Source organism: Coenobita brevimanus, chromosome 81 (assembly GCF_032717465.1).
Source record: "Coenobita brevimanus isolate Jiangsu-jjx chromosome 81, ASM3271746v2, whole genome shotgun sequence".
NCBI lineage: Eukaryota > Metazoa > Arthropoda > Malacostraca > Decapoda > Coenobitidae > Coenobita > Coenobita brevimanus.
This window is the reverse complement of record NC_137034.1, coordinates 16579415-16606720: the sequence shown is the minus strand read 5'-3', so window position 1 is coordinate 16606720 and position 27306 is coordinate 16579415. Positions and strand designations below refer to the sequence as shown.

At 41.1% G+C, this 27306-nt stretch overlaps 1 non-coding gene across 1 annotated transcript; it reads right to left on the bottom strand.

Annotated features, from left to right (window-relative positions):
* Window positions 1-4948: 4948 nt before the first annotated feature.
* Window positions 4949-5067, bottom strand: LOC145409566 (5S ribosomal RNA). The gene has a single exon (XR_013899132.1). It is a non-coding gene; the product is annotated as a 5S ribosomal RNA (ribosomal RNA).
* Between the last annotated feature and the right edge of the window lie 22239 nt (window positions 5068-27306).

Below are 27306 nucleotides of genomic sequence, written 5' to 3'. Positions count from 1 at the left end.
TATACCTACTAGTCTCACTAATTTCCTGATTCTGCTCACAATCCGCCTACCTCTTCTCCTGCCCACAACACTCACATTTAACTGTCTTGTCTCCCCGTCTGCTGCCCCTCTTACCCTGCCTGCCTCCTGCTTTCCTCCCTTCCTCCCTCCCTGTCCCACTCCCTCTCTCTTTTCCTTTCTCCCTGCCCCACATCCTCGCTCCTTCGTGCTTTACTCTCCTTACCTTCAACTTATAGAATTAGATATCGTATTGATAGTCTTCTCTGTAACAAGCAGCCTCGAAAGGACCATTAGGTTTGTTGTTTGCTTTCTTTTGTACTCCATTGTACTCCCCTTACTCCCTGTCCTACTCCCTCCCTCCCTCCTTTGTCCCACTCCCTCCTCTTTCCATGCCTGTCCCACTCCCTCCGTCCTATCCTCACAGTCCCACTCTCTCCCTTCATTCCTCCCTCCCTGTACCTTCCTCCCTCCTTCCCTTCCTTCATGTCCCACATCCTCCCTACTTTCCTTCCTCCCTGTCCCACATCCTCCCTCGCCTCCTTCCCTGTCCCACATCCTCCCTCCCTTTCCTCCTTGTCCCACTGCCTCCATCCCCGTTCCACTCCTTTTCTTCCTCCCTCTCTGTCCCACATCCTCGCTCCCTTCCTCCCTGCATCATCCTCCCTCCTTCCCTTCCTCCTGCTTGACCCCTGCATGCTTAATGAGGCAGTAACTCAGTCCACACCAGATGTCCAACTCTCGCTAATGAATACCTCTCCCCACCACCCTCTCTCTCCTTCCCTTCCTCCCTCCACCTATATTCTTCCTCCTCTCCTTCCCTCCATCCTTCTTCCTCCCTTCCTTCACTTTTCTTTGCTCTATTTTCCTGTCATCTTTCTTCCTGTGTCCTTTCTTACCATCACCTATCTTCCTCCACATCTCATTCACTCCATCATCTCTCTCTCTCTCTCTCTCTCTCTCTCTCTCTCTCTCTCTCTCTCTCTCTCTCTCTCTCTCTCTCTCTCTCTCTCTCTCTCCGTGTACTGCTCTTTTTCCTACAATTTCTTCCTCCCTTTTGTTTCTTTCTCCCTCTCTCTTTCCTTTAATCTCAATCTCTTTTCGTCTTTCCCACCTTCCCTTCCTCTCTTCTTTCTCTTATACTTCCCTTCCTCCCTCACCCGTCTCATTCCAGGTTTAAACATCTTCTCCCATTCCTTCTTCCCCTTCAGTCCTCTTCTCTCTCTCATCTAAGTAACTCATCCCTTCCTGTTTATTCCTCTCTCCCTCCCCTCGATTTTTTCCATCTGTCCCTCTGTCCAACTACTCTTTCCTCCTCCTTCTTCCACCTCTCCTCCCTAACGTTCAAGTCCTCACCACGTTTTTTTCACCAAACTTTTAATCACTTTTTGCCTCGTTCTGAATATGCAGCAGCACAGAGTGGCTAATGGCGAGAGTGGTGGTGCTGGTGGGGGTGGATATGAGAACTGTGACATGAAAATTGCTCCTGGGAACGCCTTAGCATCAGAGGAAGGTTTCCGTTTAAAATTGCTCCTGGGAACGCCTTAGCATCAGAGGAAGGTTCCCATTTATCTTATATACATGTGTGTGTGTGTGTGTGTGTGTGTGCAGAAAGGTGGGGGGGAGGAAATGTTGAGTCGCTATTCTATTACCGAGAGAGTGGGTGGGTATGTGGGTTGGTTAGTGGGTGGGTAAATTGGTAATGAAGAAAGCGGCTCACTGGGGAATAGGTCCATGGAGTAAATAGGTCCATGGAGTAAATAGGTCCATGGTGTAAATAGGTCCATGGAGTAAATAGGTCCATGGAGTAAATAGGTCCATGGAGTAAATAGGTCCATGGCGTAAATAGGTCCATGGAGTAAATAGGTCCATGGTGTAAATAGGTCCATGGAGTAAATAGGTCCATGGAGTAAATAGGTCCATGGAGTAAATAGGTCCATGGAGTAAATAGGTCCATGGTGTAAATAGGTCCATGGTGTAAATAGGTTCATGGAGTAAATAGGTCCATGATGTAAATAGGTCCATGATGTAAATAGGTCCATGGTGTAAATAGGTCCATGGTGTAAATAGGTCCATGGTGTAAATAGGTCCATGGTGTAAATAGGTCCATGGAGTGAATAGGTCCATGGTGTAAATAGGTCCATCGAGTGAATAGGTCCATGGTGTAAATAAGTCCATGGAGTGAATAGGTCCATGGTGTAAATAAGTCCAGGGAGTGAATAGGTCCATGGAGTGAATAGGTCCACGGAGTGAATAGGTCCACGGAGTGAATAGGTCCATGGTGAGAACAGGTAGAAGTGGGGAAACAGGTACATGGGGGTCAGGGCAGGTAAAGATGGTGGAGGACAGGGCAGGACAAGAAAGGGCAGGGCAGGTCAAGGTGGTGAAGGATAGGGCAGGGCAGGTAAAGGTGGTGCAGGACAGGGCAGGCAAGTAAAGGCGGTACAGGACACGGCAGGGCAGGTAAATATAAATGCTGAGACTGCCTAGGATAAAAATAATAGTTATTATACGTAAAAGGCAATAATAGCCTCGTCAATACAATGACAGTTTTTTCTTCCTTGTCCCTCTACACAGTATCACTCTGGATTTGAGGATGCTCTGCTTTTGAAGAGGAAAGAAATATACTTCTTTAATCCCTGCAAAATTTTACCACTTTTCTCATATATTCTTGCAACCCCTAAACAAAATATTCAGTTAAGGTTAGCAAAATATTCAGTTGAGGTAAGCAAAATATTCAGTTGAGGTAAGCAAAATATTCAGCTGAGGCAAGAACCTTTGAAGAAAAATGTTTTATTAAAGCCTTCGTAGAGAAAGCTTTTCTTGCAGTCACCATTGATGCCTCTAGAATGATGACATAACCTTTACTTCATTTTCGTTAATACCAAATGATTTTTGTGTAATTTAAGAAAGCCTCCTAGTAGCAAAGAGGTAAAAGAGAGAGAGTAGGTGTTTACCTTGTGTACACAAGTTTGGTTAATAGTCTATTTACACTGCCAAGAAATCGAGTCCAAACTAATGCAATCATTCTCTTAAAATAAACAAATAAATAAATTATTAAAATGGACTGGTATATCTTCATTACTTAAAGACTCAGACGTGTAAAAGAATTATTGACAGGGACTTTACATGTGAGTGGAATGTAAGAATAATATTTAGGAAAGTAAAGCGATGACTCAGAGTACTGCAGCATTTTGTTGCATGGGGATTTACTAACTACATCACGTGTACGCCTGGGAAAGGACTGCAGTTATTAGCACTGCACTGTGACAGGTTTTGTCGGCACTTTATTCCCCCGTATACGGTATGCTGAATGGTGGCAGGAATTACCATCATCCTCATTATTATTATTACTATTATTTTTTTTTTTTATTACTATTATTACTTTTTCATTATTATTATTATTGTTATTGTTATTATTATTATTATTATTATTATTATTATTATTATTATTGTATATTATTATCATTATGTATTGTTATGTATATTGAGGTAGCTGGGGGCTCTCACCATCCACTCACTCGATGTAGTGCTCCTTTGGGTGTCTGCCGTTTCCTCTCGTCCTTCCTTCCTCTTCAGTCTTTCTTTCCTTCATTCTTTCTTCTTCCTTCTGTTTACGGATGACTTTACACTCCCTCCTCTGTCTTTCATTCCTTGGCTCTTTTCTCTTCCTTCTGCCTATGGGTGAGTCTACACTGAGTGACAAGCCAGATGGTTTCCTGTACACCAGGAAATCATTTACTACGCTGGATGATAACAATATAACCAAATTATGGCACCTAGTGGCTTAGTGGTTAATTAAGGCGCTCCAATCGGATTGAGCCTGTGTAGGTTTATATCCAACGGGTGGGTGGGGTTTACTGATCACTTAATGCCACCCAGAGATGAGAGACTGGTCACTTTCGACTTAAATGTCAGGACCAACTTGCCTAGCCCTGGGCTCCTACGCTTCTCATGGGGCGGCATAGGATTGGATGATGGATGGATGTCTGGTTATTATTATTGTCATTATCATTATCATCGTTATTATTATTGTTATTATCATTATTATTATTATTATTATTATTATTATTACTATTATTATTATTAATCATCATCATCATCATCATTATTCCCCAGAACAAAGGAAAAGGGGAAAAAGAAGTGTGTGCTAATCATAGTGGCATTTGTGCTCTTAGTGTAAAAGGAAAAGTATATGATAGGATACTTATTGACAGAGTTAGGGAAACAACAAAGGAATTAGCTGGAGAAGAACAAGGAGGTTTTAGGAAGGGATGAGGTTATGTAGATTAGATATTCATCCTAAAGCGTTTAGTGGAAAAGTTTCTAGAGAAGGGAAAGAAGTTGTATGCAACCTTCATAGATTTCGAGAAAGCATATGACAGGTTGAATAGACAGGGATATGTCGAAAATATTAAGAATATATGGAGTAAAAGAAGTTGCTGAATGCCGTGAAGAGTATGTATGACGTTGCTACGGCTGCAGTGTGTGTGGATAGTGAACTGACTGAATTTTTCTATCCGAATGACGGACTGGAACAGAGATGAGTCAAGTCTCCATGATTGTTCAGTTTGTATGTGGATGGGGTTATAAAAAAGATACAAGGTTGGGCAGTGGATGATGGAACTAGCGTTTGGAAACTTCCTGTGCTGTTGTTTGCAGATGATACTGTGTTGCTGAGTGAAGACGAAAGGGAACTACAAGGCTTGGTGAAAGAGTTTGGAGAAACGGATTCTTAAAATGAATGTAGGAAGGAGAAAATTATGGTCTTCGGGAGAAATGAAGTCACTGAATGTAGAGTGAGGTTTAATGATGAGGAAATGGGAAATGTCATTTCATTCATTCATTGCCAGACGCCATGTATCCCAGACGGGGTGGCCAATGGCTTAGAGTTAATTGTTTTACAGGGAGGGGCACTAATCCTCCACCAACCCCACTTGACGCGTAGGGATGCCAGCAGCATCTGGTGTTCCCAGGCGGTCACCCATCCAAGTACTAACCAGACCCAACGTTGCTTAACTTCGCTGATCGGACGGGAAGCGGTGTACTCAACGTGGTATGGCCGTGAGTGCATTTAAGTACTTGGGTGGTGCAATGAGTAAGGATGGAAGTTTAGAGGGTGAAATGTTTGAAAGGGTACAACAAGGAAGAAAGGTTGCTGGTTCTTTGAAAGCAGTGATGAGAAATAGGGAAGTGACCATGGAATTAAAAAAGGCGCGCATGATAGTATTGTGATATCGACTCTAACATATGGATGTGAAGCTTGGACCTTGTTGGAAGGACACAAGAGTGAGAGCAGTGGAAATGAGTTATTTGAAAGGAGCATGTGGAGTTACATGGAGAGACAGACTGACAAATGAGGAAGTGAAGGAGTGTGGTGGTGTGGCTGTGGATGTGATAGATGCGTTAGGAGAAATATACTAGGTGGTTTGGCCATGTGGAGAGGATGGAGAACGAGAGTTTAACAAGGAGAGTGTACGTGAGTGAGGTGGAGAGGGGGAGAGGGAGGGGGAGGCCAAGGATAAGATGGAAGGATGGAGTGTAGCGGTAAATAAGAGGAGAATGTGTGAGCTGGAGGTAGGGTAGTGAAATGGCGGGGGACAGGGCGACATGAAGGCGATTTGTTTGTGTCCACCTCTTACGGGATTAAGACATCTCGTAATGGATAGACAGATAGATAGATGACAATGATGATGCTGAATATTATTATTGTTATTATTTTTATCATTATCAATATTATTATTATTATTATTATTATTATTATTATTATTACTATAATCGTTGTTGTTGTTGTTTATTGTTTATTATTATCGTTATTATTATTATTATTATTATTATTATTATTATTAGTAGTAGTAGTAGTAGTAGTAGTAGTAGTAGTGGTAGTAGTAGTAGTAGTAGTAGTAGCAGTAGTAGTAGTGGTAGTAGTAGTAGTAGTAGTAGTAGTAGTAGTAGTAGTAGTAGTAGTAGTAGTAGTAGTAGTAGCAGTAGTAGTAGTAGTAGTAGTAGTAGTAGTAGTAGTAGTAGTAGTAGTAGTAGTAGTAGTAGTAGTAGTAGTAGTACCACCATCATCATCAAAATCACCATCGTTATCATTATCACTGCCACCACCACCACCACCACTGAAATTACCTCCGATAGGTCATAGAAATTTTTTTGCATATTTGATTAATTAAGACCATTTTCTTTTATTTATTATCCCACGTAAGGTATAAGGGCGCGAGGCTGACACAGAACATTTGAGGGGTAGGCGACCGGCCAAAGGAACTAAAGTCGCAGCGCACGATTCTGAGGTTGTTATTATCGTGCCCTGGCAACCTACCCCTCAACGGTGCATCTGATTTCGTGTATGAGACGCATGTGATTCGTGTGTAATATGTTCTTGTATAATTATTTTCGTGTATAATATATTAGTGCATAATAATATTATTCGTGTATACTATGATACGAAATCGGACGCTCTTTTGAGTGGTAGGTTGCCATGGTACGATAATGACAACCTCAGAATCGTGCGCCGCGACTATAGTGGCATTATCCAACCAAATATCCACCAGCTACCCCTTAGGGTGCGACCCCACTCGCTCAAAACATATGATCGACTGCATGAAACGAAGCACAGGGTCAAAGCTGCAACGAAGCACAGGGTCAAAGCTGCTGCAATGTCAGTCTGAACGTTGGCCGGACCCCTGTGCCACGTTTCTTCCTGTCGATCGCTTGTTTGGGGCGGGTGTGGCCGTGCACTCAGAGATTTGAACTGATGCGCTTAAGTCTCCTGACACTCCAACTTGTGCCTGCCACCATTTTGACAACAGAATACATGATAGCCAGTATTCTTTATAAGCTTAGCTTTGCTTAGGCGATGCGAGGTCTCTTTAAGGCAGACTGTAACTGTAAGGCAAAGGCAACAGGACAACAGTGAGGAGGAGGCAAGGAAGTGATTTAGCTTCTGTTGTCGTCAGGGGGTTAGGGAAAACTTAAATATTGATTAGAAACGAAAGGCCATCCCTAAACTTCTTAAAATGGTAGTTAAGACTCTAACGCCATCTTCGGGTTACAGAACGCTGCGGAGTTATCCTTCATTTGAGTCTGCCATTGCTCAAGCCAACCACGTACTTTGGCCATAAAACATCTGCAAAATACGATACTGCGCGGTGGGCGATAGTGTAGGTGGTGGATGTGGATGTTATAGTGTCGTGATATGGTGGAGAGAGGGAGAGCAGAGAGGGTTAGAGGAAAGGGTGAAGATACGTGGAGTTGGGAGGAATGGTGTGGGGATGATGAGAGGAAGGATGCACAGAGTGTAATAAGAGCCTTCGCGTACTTGTCCTGCCAGTGGCGTGGCCGCTTCTCCATCGTAATAGCACAAACGTGGACAAAGCACCCCCTCGAAGGACACCAGTGTTCTCATCCCCCCCCCACCTCTCTCTCTCTCTCTCTCTCTCTCTCTCTCTCTCACACACACACACACACACACACACACACACACACACACACACACACACACACACACACACACACACACACACACACACACACACACGAGCGTCCTGGGAGCACAAAACTAGCAAAAATACACCCACAGAGGACGTGACTCTAAACCAAATTTAGCAAGTCAGTTGTTGGACCCCAGTGGTTATTTATGTTAAGTTTGGATACAAACGTTTGTCATGGTTTGGAGTATTGTTGTCTACGTCCACACAAACTGCACGTCAATAGTGTAAGTAATGAGCCAGGACAGGGTGGAGGGGGACGGGGCAACAGACTGGGAAACAGGAAGCGGGCTGGAGGGTTTGCAAACTACTTTATTTTTTATTTTTATTTTAAAAGCCTCATGATGCATAAATAAGTGTTATAATTGCCGTCTGTAAGCACAGTGACAAAACAAGAAGCGGTGCCAAGGCACAGCAAACCCGTCCCCGGCAGTCATTTTAGTGCTGATGTATAAACATAACAGATTATCTAGTCAATGATGTCACATATCAAATTTGTGGTAAATCGGGTAAAAATTGACGATTTTATGTCCATTTGAAATTTTTGGCCCGAGCCATCTGACACTGACCCTCCTACCTCAAATTGATGTAATGAGGCATGTTATAGGATGCAGATTTGAAAGATGCACCTTTAATTATTCGTTTCATGTCAATATGACGAATTTGAAAGGAGAAATGGCGAGAAAATGATTTTTGCATTTTACAAATTTTGGGCTAACTTGAGTATTGCCCAGTTTAGCCCAAAATTTAATCAGGTGATCAGGTCATAGCCCATCATCCCTGTAATTTTAGTCAAAATTGCACCAGTAGTTTTCGCGTAAAGTTGTTAACAGATAGACAGACAGACAACCAGGAAGACAAACCGAGTGAAAATACCCGTCGCCAAGCTCCTCCGGGGCGGGGACTGGTAATTAGATCCTATATTCCTTTGGCTGCAGTGAGTTTCTCTGATCATATATAGTCTTGCGTTAGGTGGTATACAATACAGACGTCTCATATGTTGGCCCAATGGTTAGTCTCGAATAAATATTAACTTTTATTTTTCATCACATCATGGGTTTCTCTGAGCTAATTAAGTTCATCTGACATTACCTGCAGTAACATACAAAATTCGCACATCGTAACCAAAAGGTGGAAATTGAACTAAGATGCAATGAAATGCGGTGAAAAGATGAAAAAACTTTCCCAGACTAAACATAGGAATGTGTGTGTGTGTGTGTGTGTGTGTGTGTGTGTGTGTGTGTGTGTGTGTGTGTGTGTGTGTGTGTGTGTGTGTGTGTGTGTGTGTGTGTGTGTGTGTGTGTGTGTGTGTGTGAGAGAGAGAGAGAGAGAGAGAGAGAGAGAGAGGGTGACTGGTAAATGCCAAACAGACGGACGTGAAGAAAACAGAAGAAATCAAGGATGGTCGGGAAAATGAAAAACAAGGGAGTGAGAGGCGAGGAGAGTGGAAAGCCAGGGAGAGACAAGTCAGGTAAGCAAGACGTGACTGAGGGTAGGATAAACGAGAAGGAATGGAGGGAGCGAGATTAAATAAGGAAAGGGTTAAAGAAAGACCAAAAGACCTGACTGAGAGTTTGAGAAATTAAGATTTTAAAAATAAGTACCCTTGTTATATGACCTAGATTTAAATTTACAAGTGGATTAATATAACAGAAGGAATTATTTGCTACATAAAGTAAATAGAGTAACTACAGTACTATACGTTAACTCCTTCGTCATGGTTTCATCTACAAAGGACTAGAGGAACACTCACAGAACGCATATCTCCGCCAATGCAAGATCCGGATATCACCGCCAATGCAAGATCCGGATCCGCCCCCAAAAGTTAAAGAATCCTTTCTTGGGCCATGGCCCACCCTTCCACAAAATTTCATTGAAATTCAATGAGAACTTTTGGAGATAATGTGCGGTAGGATCCGGATCCGGATCCTCCCCAAAATATATATATATATATATATATATATATATATATATATATATATATATATATATATATATATATATATATATATATATATATATATATATATATTGTTACGGAACAGAGAGAGATAATGAACACTTCAAGTGAGAATACTAAAATCACTACTGTCCCGCAAAGTTCAAGTTTCAAAACAAAAGAGTTAGATAAAATTACAAGTTAAAGTTTAATTCACAAACTAACAACAAAACATTCATGACTCATAAGGATAATGTAATTGCAAAAACAGGTTAAATATATGGTTAACTGCAATAGCCTCTATTAACACGAAATTAGCAAGAATAAATTTATCTAAGTCAGCCCTGATAAAATGAGATACCAGATAATACTCAGTGAATGCCAGATAAATAATTACAGATACAAACTATTATCAAAAATGACTGACATAAAGAACCCTACATGAATTACAAAAACTTCACTAGGCCCACAAATTAAACTTATGCTATACAGTACAAGAAAAAATGCAACAACAGTTATACTCAAATTACACACAGCTGCTAGATGGTTGGAGACTTCTTGAGCACTCACAATAATAATATCTGTACAGGGGAGGACAGAGATGTGAACAAAATGAGGAGCAGATCTAAGTGGCCATGATGCAGAGACTGAGCTCATTATATAGGAGCCAGGAGAGCTTGATACAACTTGTAATAAGGACGCGCAAATGAAGCCATGGGGACATAGAGTTGACAATCCCGCTCTGGACAACAGAGAGAACGACTTACTCTACTATAACGGTAGAAGGGGGGGACTGAGGCAGAACACGCTCGTGATCAAACATGCAGCAACTGTGCGTTAAAATTAGACAAAGGATGATGAAATCATAGGCTATGTAACACCTCCCCACAAAGAAAAAGAAATTTACAAAGGAAATTTCTTATTACTCTAAAACAGTCTGTCTAAAGTCTAGATAAGCAATCTGCAATAACATTTTCTTTCCCCTTGACATGTTGTATGTCTAATGAATACTCCTGAAGAAGTAGACTCCATCTTGTCAATCTCCGATTTTTATCTTTAAACTTACTAAGGAATTTCAGTGCGTTATGATCGGTATAAATGACTATGGGGTCAAAACCAGAACACAAATAAAATGAAAAATGCTGTAAACCCAAAATCAAGGCCAAAAGCTCTTTCTCAATAGTTGAGTAGTTCTTTTGAGGTGGAGTGAACTTCTTACTGTAATAAGATACAGGATGTTCAATACCCTGATCATCCTCTTGCAGCAAAACAGCCTCAGCTCCAGTATCACTTGCATCAACAGCCATCTTAAAAGGCTTAGCAAAATTTGGAGTAGCGAGCACTGGCTGACTTAATAGAATAGCTTTAAGTTTGTTGAAGAGGATTCACAGTTATCGGTCCAGACAAATTTAACTCCCTTTTTCAGTAGGTCTGTAAGTGGTGATACAAGAATAGAAAAGTTAAGAACAAATCTCCTGTAATAACCTACCATTCCCAAAAATCTTTGTAGCTCTTTCCTACTTTTAGGTCTGGGAAGATCACTTATAACCTGAACCTTAGCTCCTGGTGGTGCAACATGTCCATCACCAATTACATACCCAAGGTACTGAACTTTAGCTTGACCAAACTCACACTTTGATAAATTAGCTACAAGATTAGCATGAACTAAACGGTCAAGAAATTTACTGATATGGCATAGGTGATCTTTCCAGTTGTCACTGAAGATTAATACATCATCAATATAAACAACACACCCTGCCAAACCCTCTGTTACAACATTCATGAGCTTCTGAAATGTGGCTGGTGCATTCTTCATACCATACGGCATTACAGAACATGCAAAAGCCTTTCCTAGTGTTACAAAACATGAGATCTCCCTAGCACGTTCAGTCATAGGTACTTGCCAGTATCCCTTTAACAAATCAAACTTACTTATGTACCTAGCCTTTCCGATCTTGTCTATGCAATCTTCCACGCGAGGGAGAGGGTAAGTGTCTGTTTTGGTTATCTGATTAACACGTCTGTAGTCAATGCAAAGCCTCTGTGACCCACCTGGCTTAGGGACTAGAGTGACAGGAGAACTCCACTCGCTCTGACAGGGCTCAATCATCTTGTGGTCCAACAGGTAGCCAAGCTCCTTCTGGATGAGAGGAACTTTCACTGGGTTCACACGGTAAGGAGGCAATTTAATTGGCTTTGCGTCTCCAACATCGACATCATGCATCAACACAGTGGTTCTTCCTGGAGTGGCACGGAACACTTGCAGGTACTCCTGCAGTAATGCCGAAAACTCCTGCCTTTCCTTGGGAGGTAGATGAGAAAGCTTAGTGGAGATCATTCATGATATCAGGATTCTTCCCCAAACTATCACTCAGGCTCATACTGCATGGGAGAGCTTCACTTGCAGACTCGGGTGGAACAGCTACAGTGCAGACTGGATTATTTTCGTCCCGCCTGTGATATAACTTTAGCATGTTGATGTGACATAGTTGCTTGTTCTTTCTACGATCTGGTGTGGCGATGACATAGCTGACATCACTGAGTTTCTTCTCCACGAAATAAGGGCCACTAAACTTGGCTTGAAGAGGTTGCCCATGAACTGGTAGCAGAATCAAAACCTGATCTCCTGGCTGAAAGTGGCGTAACCTGGACTTCTTGTCATACCAAGTCTTCATCTTCTCCTGAGCAGCTCCTAAATTCTCTCTCACCAGCTGTAAAGCAGTGGACAGCCGTTCTTTGAACTTCATCACATACTCCAGCAGGTTGACGTCATCTTCCTCCGACAGCCAGCATTCCTTGAGTAACTTAAGGGGTCCTCTTACTTCATGGCCAAACAGTAGTTCAAAAGGTGAGAAGCCCAGTGATTCATTTGGAGATTCTCTTGCAGCAAACACAACGAATGGAAGACCTTTATCCCAGTCTTTCTGATGTTCCAAACAGTATTTCTTGAGCATCGATTTGAGTGTTTGATGATATCTCTCCAACGCTCCTTGGGTCTGGGGATGGTAAGCTGAAGACGTGATCTGGGTGATGCCCAACTCTTTCAGAGACTGCTTGAAAACGTTTGACATGAAATTACTTTCCCGGTCTGACTGTACCTCCTTAGGCAGACCAAACTTTGTGAAGAACCCCAGCATTTCCTTAACCACGTTCTTTGCTGAGATGTTTCTAAGTGGAATGGCTTCAGGATAACGAGTAGCCATGTCAATCATGGTCAACACATAAGAAAATCCTGAAGAAGTCTTAGGAAGAGGGCCCACAATATCCACCAACACACGGGTGAAAGGCGCCTCAAAATGAGGAATGGGAACTAGAGGTGCAACCTTTTCGGTCTGATTACACTTCCCCACAACTTGACAGGTGTGACAAGACTTACAATACCAGGAAACATCCCTGAAGATACCTGGCCAGTAGAAGTGTTTCAAAATGCGTGCCACAGTCTTCCTCACTCCAAGGTGTCCTGCCAAACTGGAATCATGAGCCACTCTAATGATATCCTGCCTACAAACATGAGGGATGACAACTTGATGTACAACCTCTCATTCACAGTCGGCTGATGCTGTTGGGGGTCTCCACTTCCTCATAAGTACTCCTGACTTTACATAATAACAAGTAGAAGCACCAGCTGACTCTTCTTCACTGTAAGCAGAGTTAGCTAGACCTTTCAACTCAGGGTCAGCAACCTGCAACTCAACCAACTCTTGACGAGACAAATTATCAACACTACGGGGTACTGCCTCATCTGGTGAGTGGTCCAAATTAGCAAGAAAAGTGTCAGCTAGGATAACATCATCATCATCATTATCCTCTAAATCACCAGTAACTTTAGACTTAGCCCTAGTGACAGCACATGCAGGGAACACATCAGGGACATCACAATCCTGGGACGCAGCCACTGGCTCACTAGACAACTGAGGAGCTGTACACACTTGACTTCCACCAATATCATTTCCAAGTAAGAAAGTTACACCTGACATTGGGAGTGTCTCAACCAACCCAACCATAACAGAACCATTAACAAAACCAGACTCTAAATTCACTCTGCACAGAGGAACAGAGAAGTAATTATTCCCTACACCTTGTAAGATTACAGTTTCATCAGAGGAATTAACATTAGAGCCTAGAACACTGGTCAGCATAAGGGATTGGCAAGCACCTGTATCACGATATATTTTAACTGATTTCCTGTCATTACTGTCCAGAGGACTGACAAAACCATCAGACAGGAAATTAGCACATGAACTCTTGAGAGTGTCACTCACGTTACTGCTCAAAAGGAGCTCCATCATGAGAATTTAAGTTACCCCTCAAAGCAGGTTCAGTTAACTCAGTTAAAGAATTCTGGGAACTCTCAAGAGTGGACACTAGACCAATTGACTGAATATTTAAAGACTCCTTTTTGTTCACATCACTCTGTCTCCTGAAACATCTCTCCGTAGTATGACCAAGCTTACTACAATAAGTACATTTACTTTTCTGAAATCTAGAGGTGAAGCTGGTATTTACTTCCTGAGAAACATCATCTTTATTCTCTTTCCTGTTACCTGTACTCTGAGTAGAGGCAACGTACTTACTCTCAGCTTTCCCTTTTTCTCTAGAATATCTCTTGTGAGTGAGAACATACTCATCAGCTAAAACTGCAGCATCAGACAAATTATCTATTCTTTTCTCATCAAGATATAGGCTTACATCTTTACTAATACACCTTTTGAAATCCTCCAGCAAAATCATCTGCTTAAATTTACCAAAATCAGAATCCACATTCTTAGAATTTAACCACTGCTCTAACAAATCTTCTTTGATTTTTGCATACTCAACATGGGATTGCTTATCTTGCTTGTAAGTTGTCCTAAATTTTACTCTATAGGCTTCAGGAACAAGCTCATAGGCCTTAAGAATCAAGCTCTTAACTACATCATAATTATCAGACTGATCCTGAGGCAAAGATGCATAAGTTACTTGAGCTTTACCGGTGAGAACAGTTTGAAGGAGTACTGGCCAATACTCCTTAGGCCAATTAAAACCTGTAGCTACCCTCTCAAACAACTGAAAATACTTTGTTAAATCAGATTCATTAAAAGGAGGGACAAGTTTAACATTTTTAGCCACATCAAAATCATCAGAGCTAGATGATCCAGTTCCACATTGTTTCATGTGATACTCATGGTCTGCCTGAATCCTAGCAAGTTCAACTTGTGCGTGAAACTCAGCCTCCTTAGCACGGGCCTCCTGCAGGGCTAGCTGTAACTTAGCTAATTCAATCTGCGTTTGCTCATTTGGAGGAGTTACATTAAACAAGCTTTCATTAATCATGTCAACAATTTGATCTTTAGAATGATGAGAGCGAACAACAATTCGCAATTGTTGAGCAACAAGCTTAAGTTCATTCTTTGTTCTGTTTTCTATATCACACACTGTTTGCACATTTGACAAAAAATCTTTGGCTTCATCAAGTGTAGAAATAGTAGCCATCATGAATATATCACAGTCACAAAATATCAAACAATATCCTTATGATAATATCCTGAATATTCTGGCAGGGTCGCCAAATTTATGTTACGGAACAGAGAGAGATAATGAACACTTCAAGTGAGAATACTAAAATCACTACTCTCCCGCAAAGTTCCAGGTTCAAAACAAAAGAGTTAGGTAAAATTACAAGTTAAAGTTTAATGCACAAACTAACAACTAAACATTCAGGACTCATAAGGATAATGTAATGGCAAATAAACAGGTTAAATATATGGTTAACTGCAATAGCCTCTATTAACACGAAATTAGCAAGAATAAATTTATCTAAGTCAGCCCTGATAAAATGAGATACCAGATAATACTCAGTGAATGCCAGATAAATAATTACAGATACAAACTATTATTAAAAATGACTGACATAAAGAACCCTACATGAATTACAAAAACTTCACTAGGCCCACAAATTAAACTTATGCTATACAGTACAAGAAAAAATGCAACAACAGTTATACTCAAATTACACACAGCTGCTAGATGGTTGGAGACTTCTTGAGCACTCACAATAATAATATCTGTACAGGGGAGGACAGAGATGTGAACAAAATGAGGAGCAGATCTAAGTGGCCATGATGCAGAGACTGAGCTCATTATATAGGAGCCAGGAGAGCTTGATACAACTTGTAATAAGGACGCGCAAATGAAGCCATGGGGACATAGAGTTGACAATCCCGCTCTGGACAACAGAGAGAACGACTTACTCTACTATAACGGTAGAAGGGGGGGACTGAGGCAGAACACGCTCGTGATCAAACATGCAGCAACTGTGCGTTAAAATTAGACAAAGGATGATGAAATCATAGGCTATGTAACAATATATATATATATATATATATATATATATATATATATATATATATATATATATATATATTTTGTGGTGGGAGGCCCATGGCCCACCCATCCACAAAATTTCATTGAAATTGAGAACTTCTGGAAATGTGATGTGAACAAACAGACAAATAATACCATATCACAACCAATATTTAACTGATTGTTCATTGGACCATTCCCTACCCCGCCAAAAAATTTCATGAAAATCCGTTAATAACTTTTTGAGTAATCCTGTTAACAGACAGACAGACAGGCAGGCAGGAATTCAAACCAACCAACCAACTCAGTTTAAAACATATACCTCCTTGCCGAGGTAAATAAAATGCTTTGGCTGGCGGTAGAAAAATAAAATAAAATGGCGCTGTCACACTGGAGAGCCTAAAGGAGACTATACTCGTTTTATTTAAACCCGGCCTAAAACTGTCCTCTGTCTATCTTCAACGCCAAGTTGTAACAACAGAGTAACACTAGAAAATTATGCTAGTCATGAAGAAGTGCTATGGAAAACATGTAGGGCCACGGCATTGCCTTATTCTGCCACCAAGCTTCGTGAAATAGGCTGACAAAGGACAGAAATCTGGGTCAAGTTAAGGTGAAATGAGCATAGTTCTGACCTCTTCACAATGAAAAACCTTCCTTAATTCAAGTAAAATCGGTTGGCTGTAATCACAAAGTGGAATGGAAGGGTCACTGTATTTAGGAATGATTTCTGAAGGAACTGAGTCAGATGGAGCATGTATAGTCTTTCAATACTGTTATTCACTGCATGCTGTAAAGTGGGATGCTGGTTGACCATACCTAATAACCACAGACGTTACCTAAACGTCAGTAAAAAAATAGGGATCCGCATTCCACTTTGTGATTAAATATTTAAGCATGCGATCACAAGATATAAAGCTGGCCATCGCACTGAAGGAGTTAATAGAAAAATAAAGTCAAAGACACATGAAGATGAATAATTTTTTGGAAGAAGTCAGAACTAAAGGTGCAAAGATAGAGAAGCTACTAAGTAAAGATGAAAGGAAGATGGAGAAAGGCGTCTTTAAAGTGAAACGGTGGGTGTAACAAAGAAATGGGAAGTGTGAAAAAGTTATAACAAGTTTGTGGACAGTGAGTGTGGTGGTGCAGGTCGGGGTGGTGTCAAATTTGGTGTTATTTTGATCCTTGGGCCGACACCAGCATATATTGAGAGAGAGAGAGAGAGAGAGAGAGAGAGAGAGAGAGAGAGAGAGACGTCCACTGCAGCAAATCACGAGCTATTATCCCTCGTATATGTTTTCAGAATTTTTTTGTATTCAAGGAAACACTAAATGTTATTAACGTACCTTTAAGTCTGTGGACTAGTGTAACCTAGCACTGGTTTTCCACACCTTGCCTGGAGTAATGCTGATGTGGATGTAATGCAGATCTCCCATCCCCCCATCCACTGTCTCTTTAGGTCTGTCTGTCTGTCCATCTATCTGTCAATGTATCTATCCATCCATCTACTTATTTCTGTCTATCTATCCGTCCAGTATGTATGAACTATCTGTCCTAACTCATGCATACATACAGACAGGTGGAAAAACAAAACGAAGTTCATTGCATCGGCCTCTCCATGCCGAACTATCAGCAAAGAAAGAAAGAGGAGGAAAGACAAAAGGAAAAAGGTGGAAGGAAGCTGGGGGAAAATTAGAAGGAAAGATTTGGGTGAATGACTCCTTGTACAGTGGCAGAGACGAAAAACAAAGAAGAATAGTTATTTCACCTACGGAACCACGAAATATTTCTTCCATTATATTCTTGTAACGGCAGACGATTATGCTTGGTTCCGGATAGACTTTTGGGCATTGATAACATTAGAAATGATCTCCATTAATCTTTACCATATTTTCATTCTTTCCTTCACCAAGCAATTACCTGTGGAATAACATTATATGGATCATGTATGACTGATAAACTGACTAGCAGAGCCCCTAACAGGATTTATGTTACGATATTACCTGATGATTTACTACTCTGTCGAACCGCCCGTCCCTCGAGTAGATGATGTGGGTGTGTGGACGTATGGATGGAGAGACAACACAACACTTGTCAAACTCCACCACCCATCACTGTCCACGTCCCCAACAACTACGTACAGTGTATGGGGAAATATACAGCAGGTGTAGACTTATTATATATACTAAATAGTCAAATGTATGTATTTCAGACGGCGGGACCTAGTAGAGACTATCATGAATTCATGTGCATAAACGTTTTTTGTAATTATAATTCTTAAGGGTGTGGAAATATCAGTGCCCAGGATCGGCTTTCCCCTTAAATGCTCTCCTTTGCTCATCTTACATAAGTTCCTTTCCTCATCATAAGAAAGTTTCTTCGCTCAGCCTGACAGTAAGTGGTAACGCACTTAAAGCAGTGCATGGGTAAAATATAAGAGACAAAGATAAATGTCATAATACAGAATTAGATTTACGGATCAACTCAAAAGATTTATAAAACAGCAACCTATTTTCCGGAAGTAATTACCAGAAGAAAATCCATATACAACCTAATTTTCTGGCATTGATCAACTTCCTACCTAGTTTGGTATAATGATATAAAATTTTTCTCCACGGTAAACGACGATCGATAAACCATGGGCGCCTGCAGCCTAATGTGAAGATAATGACGCTGGTCCTGTGACTGACGTGAATAATACTTACCAACAGCCGCTGGTGAGGCACTATTGGCTGAGGGAGGGACGTGCTGGAACAAGGGACTGAAGGGAGAGAGAGAAGGAGGGAGGAAGGAAAAGAGGGACATGGATGGCTGAACAGGGGGATTGAAAAAGGAGTAGAGAGGAAGAACTGATTTAAAGAATGTGACACAAGTGTTGTAGCAGAGGAACAAGTCAACGAAAGATTAGTATGGGTGAACTATTCGTCCATCCATCTGCCATCCAATCCCTTATTGTCCCATAAGTAACGTATGGACCCTGGATTAAAAGCTACCCAGTCCCCACAAGGTGAGAGTAACCTGCCGCTTGAGACGTAGGGATACCCTTCGTGAGTCAAGCATGCATTTTTTTTTTTTACACACTTACCTTATCATCATCTAGCTTACCGCGTTGCCACTCTGGTTAACATCCGTCTCTTAACTTGTCCACAACATATGAATACACTTACATCATTCAGTCTTTGTTTAGCATCGGTGACGTGTATCGTTGCATCTAACTGTTAAATGTTCTGTTTAGTACATACATATACATTCTATAATACAACCACATCCACTGCTCTCACTGATTATTTTTCAGTCATGCTACATCAGTATGCCCCACAGGTAAGTGTAAGTGGAATATTAAAATTCCCACACGTTATGCTCGTGGACAAGAGCAACGGTGTAAGTGATAAATGTGAGTGTAGGTGGGCAACACAATGGGTCATGGTGGGTACGATGGCAATCGCTGTTGGAGGGTGGGAGGGAAGGAATGGCCACCTAATAATTACAGCCATGTCTTTTACTGTTATGATGAAGTAGGATTTAACTGACACTATGGTAGATGATGCAGGGTTAAGTAATAATTGTTGGCTTTAGTACAACCTGATTATACTGGACTAACAATTACAGTGATGAACTAACACGGCAAACACCACGCTCGATCTTTGTAACAGGGCCAACAAGTGAAAGATGTGTTCCAGTTTTGCATTTAATTTTATATATTTCCTTTCAACTCGCACTCTGGTTTACTTTACTTGTGCAGTACATCACTGTTAAAAATATGTACCTATGTTTGGGAAAATTGTATCCCAGTTTAACCAATCTGTCTCTTGGATTACCAACCGTTTTCTTTATCACACGTCTATCCTTTATGCAAGTGTGTGTGTAAGTTTAGCACATCTACCTGTCAGCTTAACCTGACTCCGATTAGCACAAACATTCCTCGGTTTAACATCAGTTTCTCAGCTACTTGTCTCAAATTGGCACAATCACCTGGTAAATCAGCACATCCTCTCACTTGTCTAACGCAGTTTATCACCCTCACACCTGTCTTACCCACCCCAACACAGCCCACATCTGCCTTACCCACCCAGACACACCCTCACACCTGTCTTACCCACCTCAGTGGACCCCCAAACCTGCTCACCAACCTCTACACATACCCACACCTGCCTCACTCACCTCAAAACCCCCACACCTGTCTTACTTACCTCAGCTCACCCCCACACCCGGCTCACTCACCTCAACACACCCCACACCTGCCTCAATCACCTCAACACACACCCACCCTTGCCTCACCCACCACAACACACCCCACACCTGTCTTACTCACGTCAACACACCCCCACACCTGCCTCACCCACAGCAACACACCCCCACACCTGTCTCACTCGCCTCAACACACCCCACACCTGCCTCACTCACCTCAACACACCCTCACACCTGCCTCACCCACCACAACACACCCCCACACCTGTCCCACTCACCTCTACACACCCTTTCACCTATTTCACCCACCTCAACACCCCCCACACCTACTTCACCCACCTCAACACCCCCCACACCTGCTGCACCCACCTCAACACACCCCACACCTGCTTCACCCACCTCAACACAACCCCACACCTGCTTCACCCACCTCAACACAACCCCACACCTGCTGCACCCACCTCAACACACCCCACACCTGATTCACGCACCTCAACACAACCCCACACCTGACCCACTCACCTCTACACACCCCCACACCTGTTCCACTCACCTCTACACACCCTTACACGTACTTTAACCACCTCAACACCCCTCACACCTGCTTCACGCACCTCAGCACACCCCACACCTATCACACTCATCTCAGCACACCCTAACACCTGCCTCACCCAACTCAACACACCCCAACACCTGCCTTATCTACCCCAGCATCCCCCCACACCTGTCTTGCATACCTCACCCGCCCACAACTACCTCACTAACCACAAAACTCCCACACTCATCCCATTCAAGCAGGACAGTAAAGAAGCAGCACAGTGGAGGAAGGAGGAAATAAGAGAAGCAATAAAGGAAGGCTCAGTAACAGAGTATAGAATGTGAACAGTGTCCTCATGAATGTAAAGAAAAGTGTAAAAGGTAAGCGAAAAATAAAAGTTTACGCAGAATAATCCTCCTAAAATGTTGAACAGAACCCGGAGGAAGGATTAAGTATAACATTTCACAATCATCCCGGGCTGACCCAAGTCCGTATTCTCGTTGGTTGAGGAAGCTCCCTAACACCTTTACCTAAGCAATTTATTTTCTACTACACATTACTGTCCTCTTCTGTCATATAAACCCTTCTAATAACGAAATACTCTTCGTAAATAACGTGCGAAATGACATTAACCAACCATATCCAGCAATAAATTGCCAAGGAAGAGGTGTTAGGGAGCTTCCTTACCTGATGGGAATAAGAGGCTTAAACTGCACACTAATCAAGGCAATACTAAGGACAGGGATAGATGAAACAAACGAAAAACGACGATATTTTCTGAAAAGGAAGACATTTAACCTACACATCTATCTCATTATGATATATGAATTAACTTGGGAAAACGAGAAAATTTGGCACCAACGATGAGTAAGTACAAAGCTACAAGTACGAGAGAGAGAGAGAGAGAGAGAGAGAGAGAGAGAGAGAGAGAGAGAGAGAGAGAGAGAGAGAGAGAGAGACTGTAGTGTTGTGCAGGCTGTAGAAGAAACAAATACATAGGTTATAATCTGATACCACAGTTGGTGTTCAACAAAACAGAAAGCATACAGAGGAAAGTGTGTGAGTTAAAAGACCGTTTACGGGTGGAAGTAGGTGGAAGGGTTAAAGTTTAGGTAACAATCATTCAGTCGTCATTATCACAGGCCAAGGTCAAAGTTCAACCCGTGTGTCTGTGTGTAAATTAAAGTTTGGTATGGTTTAATCATACCTGTCGGATAAGTTGAGGATCACCCAACAGGTTGACCTTTTGTGTTTGTAATTATTGTTAAGAAGCGAGATTTCCCAGTTAGATAGCCGAGATGTTTCTCGACGTTTCTCGTACCGTAGGTTTCGGTACGAATCAGAGTTGCCAGTTTGCCTGCTGTTTGTGAGTTTAGTTGTTTCATAAGTTATGCATTGATTTTTAAGCTGTTTTCCTCAATAATGTGTTATTTATGTGACTATTAAATTATGTAATTGAAAATAAGTTTGTATGGTAAATAATTTATAGTGTTATGTACTGTAGAAAACTGGCATGTGTTGGTTGTCTCCGAATTGGTAACTGTGCTCTTTCTCTAGAATACACCAGAACAGTGGAGAAGTAGATCATTCTCGAACAATGCAAGCTTGTATAAGGATGGATAAGAGACTAAAACAAGTTCAGTCGGTTTCCAGTTTAGTTTGAGTGTAATGTAGTGAAGTTTGTATATTTTCAGTACTTGTGAGAACAGTGAAGGTTACTGAAGTTTGTATATCATCGGTACTTGTGAAAATAGTGAAGTGTTGTCAAGCATTAAGTGTAATTGCGGTTAATAAAGTTTGTATAGCTCCGGTGCTTGTGAGAACAGTAAAGTGAAATTGGAAAACATAAGTGTAATTACCTGGAAAATAAAAACAGTGAACTTTAGAAGCCAGTGTTTATTTACAACGTCTCAGCTGAACATGTGTACTATACACCTAAAGGCTGACCATAGGAAGAACGACTCACTGGGCAACATCCTTCCTACAGTATACTGGACTACTGCTGTTGGAGCCTGTGGCAGTGTGGGGTGGGGACGTAACACTGGTGTCAGGAGTGTGGATAATTTCAGTGCTGCAGTGAGTCTAACTTTCGACATGGAAGCAGGAGGTGTGCACACAAAGTTCGAGCCGGGCAGGAGGAGATAATATCCCTGGCGACAATTGTGAAGTTATTATATTGTAAGATGTGTATGTACAACAGTCATATGTATACATGCAAAAAAAAAAAAAGTTCAAAGTTAAGATTATGGTAAGGGCTATTAGTATTTCATATAGAGATAATGATACTGGTATACTTCTATAAAATATGACATTCATTTTTTTTTTTTTGGTAAAATTAATACTATACACAAAATATGTACACTTCATTCAGGGGGATTTACTTGAATTCGCACTTTACCCCCACTAAATACTGACTCCAAGTTTTCAATTCTTGCATGCATTCTGTGCATTGCAAACAGCACTACTGCAAATACAATACAGAAAATTATAAAGACAGTAGGTGCTGGGCTATACACATAATATGGGTTGAACATACTCAAACTCAAATCTTCCCAGGGCTTCATTGTTTCATTGATCAGTTGCAAAGTTTCAGACTTAGGTGAACTTAGCTTACTACCTGTGCTCATGTTTAAGTCCATATTAGGTAGTGGGTGGAAATGTTTGTGTGTATGATTGAGGATGGCTTAGTGATTGATGGTGGATAAAGTGGACATGGATGGCATAAATACCGCACAGTAGTCTGGTGTTATGCATAATCCTGATGCTGAAGTATGAGATGGTGGTATATCTGGACAGACTATGTAAACTGCTGTGTTATGAGTGAAATTTAAAAAAAAATGTGAATGGTGTACAAGCTTATCTGGAGCAAAAGTGAGGTTGCAGTGATAATGAATGTCGTGATTTCTTATGATAGCCATTTCACAAGGGACTCTTTCAGCAGGCTGAAACGTGAAAATGTACGCAGGACAAAGGTGAACGGCATGTAAGGATGTACGGCACTTTGTTCAATCGTTGATTCACTGGTGGAATTGACAGTGTTCCGTCTCTTGGAGATCATGATGAGTTCGGTGTCTGTGTTGATGTTGATGATGACCAAAGTGTTATTAGTCTCAGAAGGGAAGGGGTGTATTGGGTATACTGTGAACGGGTCGTCAGTTATGAATGGTAGCCTACATGAACTACTACTGATGCTGGTGTTAGTGTTGCTTCTAAATATGGATAATATTGCATGAAATCCCTACTTCGGAACAAAGGCTTCAATTTATGTTTATGTATGCCTTGACTAATTATCTGACGTAGCTCATGAACTGGAAGTAGGTCAATTGTGGTCCTGCCATTACCGGCATTCGAAATTCCTTGCATAAGTGCCCTGTAACGAACTCTAGTGTTGTCTAATTGGAGTAGAATTGTGTCAATGTGTTCCGTGATGATGGAGAAGTGTTGGAAAAGTGTTATGTTCCTTACCATGGCATTTATTTTGGCTACATTTTGGAGAGCTATGTTTTCCGCCTTTTTCAGGTTTTTAACGATTGTCTTCATTGCTGAGTCATGTCTGGTGATGAATTTATCTTGGTATGTTAGTATCTGAGGTATTTTATTAAATTTGTTGTTTATTTCTTGAAAGTCTTCTTCTGTAGCCGGTCCAAAGATGTTCCCAAGAATTGCACCACCCAGGTCGAACAAACCGCGCTTTCAGCGAGTACATGTAATATTGTTCATGGCGCTCAGTACCTCCATTCCATGAGATGGGAGATCTTGGATGATGATGAGCATAGTTGACTTCGCCTGTTCTAACCTCCAATTCGCTAACTTCACTATTTCATCCACTTCCTTTGTGTTATGTGCTTGTGAAACATAGCCTCCTATCATGAAGTCCTGGGTCCTCATGGGTCTGGCGATGTTCTCTAGATAAGAAGGTAATTCGTATAAGTAATCTAAACTAATTTCAGTACTCATGGCATCTATTACGATTGATGTCGTGGCCGTTGGAGGTATGAGGCATCCTTGCCATACTGTGTTGGGGGTCTAAGTGAGCATATTCCCTTGCTATGTAGAGGAGAATCCATAGCATAAATCCCTTCGTCGTTACCTACCGACAAAAAAAAAAAATCTATTAATTTTCTAATATGGTCATGGTGTGGTCGATGATAGTGATGATGTGCGTTACGGTTGACTAACGGAGAACAATAACTTGCTTATTTCATTTATAGAAGGAGTTTAAATCGATATTTAAAACATGTAAATGATGTACTGTAGATTTTTTTGGAACAGTTGCACCTATGTTTTATTGTTTGGTATATGACCTTAATTTATTTTTGTAATTATTGTTGTTTTCTTGATTAGTTTCATGAGTTGTGTTCGGTTGTTCGGTGGTATCCGAGGCTGTATAATTACTAGATAGTTCCCTTGAAACTCTTTTTTAATGGTCAATATGAACTGGTTGCTCTTCGCCACTTGACAGGGACCTAATTGAAACCTGGTTTGTTTTTATGTTAATTACTCTATATAGGCCCTCAAATTTCGGGGATAATTTATTGTCTCTCGTATAAATGATACCATAGACAATGTCTCCTAAGTTGATAGGCGAGTCTCTTGCCTTTTTATTAAATGCCTCCGTCATTTCTTCCTTGGACATCGTTAATTGTTTTTTGACTCTTTTATGTATGTCCTGGAATTCACGTAAACGGAGTTTAGAGTAATCGTCGTAGTTATATATGGGCAGAGTTTCACCTTCTAGAATTTCATATGGTAGTTTTTTATCTGTCCCATATATAATGAAATGTGGTGTGTCTCCTATAGATTTATTTATAGATCCATTATTTGAGGCTTCTACTCTGGGAAACCAATCATCCCAGCTTGCATAATTTTCATTGACAATGTGTCGTAGTACACCTAATACTTTTTTGTTTTGTCTCTCTACTAACCCATTGGACGTTGGGTGATAGGCTAAAACGTTAACCTTTTTGATATTGTATTTTGTTTACATATTTCTTGTAAGATATCAGAATTAAATTCTCCTTCATTATCACTTATTAGTACCTTTGGGGTAGTAAAGCGACATATTACATTATCTATTATTGCCTTTGCTTCTGTCTCCGCTGTTTTATCTTTAATTGGGGCTAAAATTACACAACGGGAAAAATGATCCGTTGCTACGAATAGGTATTGGTTATTACTGTATGATAATGGCATCTTGAGTAAATCGACCGCGACAACGTCCCATGGTTGATGTGGTACAGGGTAATTACCCATCGGTGCAGGTGTCATTGGGTATCCTTTGTGTTTTGTGCATGATTCGCATTTATCTATATGATTGTTTATATCTTTTCGTAATGATGGCCAGTAATATAACAACTGGGCTTGTTTGAATGTTCTATCCTTTCCAGGATGTCCTGCATGTGGGCTATCGTGTATCGTTCGTAGTACTTGGGGTATCATGTCATTAGGTACTACCAATTGGTTATTATTTTTTCGGGGTTTTGGTTGTCCTGGGTTGATCCTGTATAAGGCATTATTGATTATTGTGAATTGTTCTAGTGGTAGATGTAGTTTGGTAATTGTATATCATCTCCACTCTCTAACTTGTATATAACTTTAGACCATGTTGGATCAAGTCTTTGTGCTTTCGCGATTTCATCGTGGTTTTGGATGTTTCCTTTGAGATCTAATGCCGCGACATGAATTGTCTTTGGGTTCCTAGATAATTCATCGGCTACTAGATGAGTAAATGAGTTGTAATGAATGATAGATAGTGAGTGTATAAGTGTATAAATAAAAATAAGTAAAGGAGGTGACTGTCCTAATTTAAAGCACTGAGAAGAAATGAACAATATAGTTACACCCACTTGATACAGATGATGTCACTCGGAGAGGCGTGTTGACGGCAGATGTCGATCTAAGATAAATTCAGAGTTGATGGAAAATCTCCCTCTCGATAATTCTAGGGCTGTGTTGATGGACGATATTACTCCGGAAATTCCATGGCCTGATGATTTGAGTGTTGATTGTAGTGGTTAACAGCTGTAGTCATAGGCGAACCTCACCATAGAACATCAAATTCCCACTCAATATTGTTGGAAATAAATGAGTATGAGTAGGAGCTATGTGAATAATGAGTAACGAGCAGTGGGTGAGAAGTGCCTGGTGTCAGTCACATGTTGATTGGCGTGGCGTCGTCTCAGTAAACACGCATGGTGACGTTGTCTCAGCAGATACACATGGTGACGTCGGCTTCCCACACTGGTAGCTGTGGTGAGTAAATGAGTAGCGATGAGTAACCTGAGTGAGGAAAGGTGAGTAAGATGCGTTATAAATGTGGCTCTGGTATTTGCCGCGTCGTCTTGACCTCTGTGAACCTGCGTCAGCGGTGGAGGTAGGGGGATAGTAGGAGATAGTGTTGGGGATCTAGTGCTTGTTGTTTTGTTCTTGCTTTTCGCTTACTTGTTCTGTTTTGTATTCTTCTTGCTGATACTTGAAGTTGTGTGAAGATTATAGAGTTGTCTTGTAGACTTGTTATTTGTAGTTAATCGTAGAGCTTGTTGATCCTCACTCGTAACTCGTCGTTGCTACTATATGCTCGATTGTGTTTCATTGATTGTAGAAATGATGGTTCGTAGGCGTAGAGCCGATCGTTATTGCTACCGATTATTATAATTATGTGACTCTTTGGTCTTGTAATATGTAAGTCTTGAGTTTTGGTTAAAGTTATTGTGCTAATCGAAGAGCAGGAGAAGTTAAAGATGAATACAGGGAGTTGATCTTGATTTATTATCTTCAAAGAAAGTCTAAGTTGAGCATAGTATGTAGTACAC